Raw genomic sequence first — 2,662 nt, forward strand, 5'->3', positions numbered from 1 at the left:
AACCCTACGGCGGCATCCTTGGAAAAGGGAACTGGGGAATCCACATAAATTATTTTCATTAAAGTTATCTAAGAAATAGAGCCACTGACCTGCTTTTCATTTCCCTTCATTTTTCTCCAACCCGACCAACATTGATTCTTTCCCTCAGTTTCATATATATCCACATGCAGACCACATCCTATATATTCGTTTCAAGCAAGTTTTTATAGCAGTAGTTGCCAAGGTTAGTAGCCAAGGTCTGGATATCATGGCTTCGCCAGTTCTGTTCCTTCTATTGTCTTTGTCATTTTCTCTCCCGTTCTCATCTTCAAGCTTGGATACCATTCATGAAGGCACATCCCTCTCAATTGAAAAATCGAAAGACATTCTGAAATCAGCTAATGAAGTTTTCTCTGCTGGCTTTTATTCCGTGGGTGATAATGCCTATTGCTATGCCATATGGTTCAATAAGCCATCCCGTGGCAAGAACCAGACTGTAATTTGGATGGCAAACCGTGATCAGCCAGTTAATGGAAGGAGCTCCAAGCTCTCTCTCCTCAAAAATGGAAATCTTATCTTAACCGACGCTGGAAAGTTCACAGTTTGGGCAACAAACACCCAGTCACTCTCCTCAGTACACTTATCTCTCTACAACACCGGTAATCTTGTTCTACAGAACATGGAAGGTGTTACTTTATGGGAAAGCTTTAATTTCCCAACAGACACCCTTCTTCCCCAACAACTACTCACTAGAAGCACAAGGCTCGTCTCTTCCAGAAGCCAGACAAACTATTCCTCTGGTTTTTACAAGTTCTATTTCGATAACGACAACACTCTCCGCCTTCTTCATGACGGTCTTGAGGTTTCTAGCGTTTACTGGCCAGACCCGGGGCTCGTAAGCTGGGAAGCTGGAAGGTCCACGTACAACAGCAGTCGGATCGCAGTGCTTGATACTTTTGGGAACTTCAGTTCTACCGATAATTTTACTTTCATGGCAGCTGACTATGGGCTGGAGCTTCAGAGAAGACTGAAAATGGATTACGATGGTGATGTTCGATTGTACAGTTGGGACGAGGAGGGGGAGAAGTGGGTTGTTTCCTGGCAACCCATTCAGACACCTTGCATGATTTATGGTATTTGTGGGGCTAATAGTTTTTGCAGCTATATTGTTGGTTCTGATAGGAAATGGTCTTGCCTCCCTGGATTTAAGATGAAAAATCTCACAGATTGGTCTTACTGGTGCGAACCCGACTTCCATCTTTCTTGCACTAGAAATGAGTCTGGCTTTCTGCTGTTACCCCGTGTTCAATTCTATGGTCATGATTATGGGTTCTTCACTAATTACACGTTGGATCAATGTAAGAATTTATGTTTGCAACTGTGCAATTGCAAAGGATTCCAATTCACCTTCTCCCGGGAAGCTGGCTTTTAAAACTGCTACCCCAAGACGTTGTTGCTGAATGGACATCGTTCCCCAAATTTCAATGGTGACCTCTATTTGAGACTGCCAAAACGCAATCTCTTCTCCTTCGCAAATCTTGTACAAGATTTCACTCTAGTTTGCTCAAGTAATGGTACGGTGCAACTAGACACAACGTATTATAAAAGTCGTGCAAATGGGATAGTGAAATTCATGCTCTGGTTTGCATGTGGAGTAGGTGGATTTGAAATCATCTGTATCTTTTTGGTGTGGTGTCTATTGAGTAGAACCCTGCAAGGTTTAGGTGCAGACAAGCAAGGCTCTCTTGTTGCTGTTACTAGGTTTAGAAGATTTACCTATGCTGAGCTCAAGAAGGCAACTAAAGGTTTTAAAGAGGAGATTGGAAGAGGTGCGGGAGGAATAGTATACAAAGGGGTATTGCTTGATAATAGAGTTGTAGCAATCAAGCATCTTAACGAACCTAACCAAGGAGAAGGTGAATTTCTAGCAGAAGTAAGCATCATTGGAAAGATTAACCACATGAACTTAATTGAGATGTGGGGGTATTGCGCAGAGGGAAAGCACAGGCTTTTGGTGTACGAGTACATGGAATATGGTTCTTTGGCCCAAAACCTCTCATGTCATGCACTTGACTGGAAGAAGAGGTTTGACATTGCCGTTGGTACAGCGAAAGGCCTAGCTTATCTGCATGAAGCGTGCCTAGAGTGGGTTTTACACTGTGATGTAAAGCCTCAGAACATACTCCTAGACTCTAACTATCAACCAAAGGTTGCAGATTTTGGGCTCTGTAAGCTACAAAATAGAAACCTCAAGAATTCAAGTTTCTCAAGAATAAGAGGAACCCGAGGGTACATGGCTCCAGAGTGGGTTTTCAATCTTCCTATCACCTCCAAAGTGGATGTTTATAGCTACGGAATTGTTGTATTGGAGATGGTGACAGGAAAGGGACCAACAAGGGGTGTCCATGCTATAGACAGTGGAGGGGAGGCAGAACCCAAAACACTGGTTACTTGGGTGAGGGAAAAAAGGAATGGAACGGCTACAATGGCTTCCTTGCTTGAAGAGATCGTTGACCCAGTACTAGAAAACCATTACGAAATGGGTAAGATGGAAACTCTAGTAACAGTTGCTCTGCAGTGCGTAGAGGAAGAGAAAGATAGAAGACCCAGCATGAGCCAAGTAGCTGAGATGCTTTTAATCCAAGAATATGATAGTCACAGTGATCATGGTGTTAATCTCTGA

The 2,662-nt window shown here is 43.1% G+C and overlaps 1 pseudogene; it reads left to right on the top strand.

The window, feature by feature from the left end:
• Positions 1–247: 247 nt before the first annotated feature.
• LOC109021141 lies at positions 248–2,662 on the top strand (annotated as a pseudogene).

This window comes from Juglans regia, chromosome 6, assembly GCF_001411555.2.
Source record: "Juglans regia cultivar Chandler chromosome 6, Walnut 2.0, whole genome shotgun sequence".
In the NCBI taxonomy this organism is placed as follows: domain Eukaryota; kingdom Viridiplantae; phylum Streptophyta; class Magnoliopsida; order Fagales; family Juglandaceae; genus Juglans; species Juglans regia.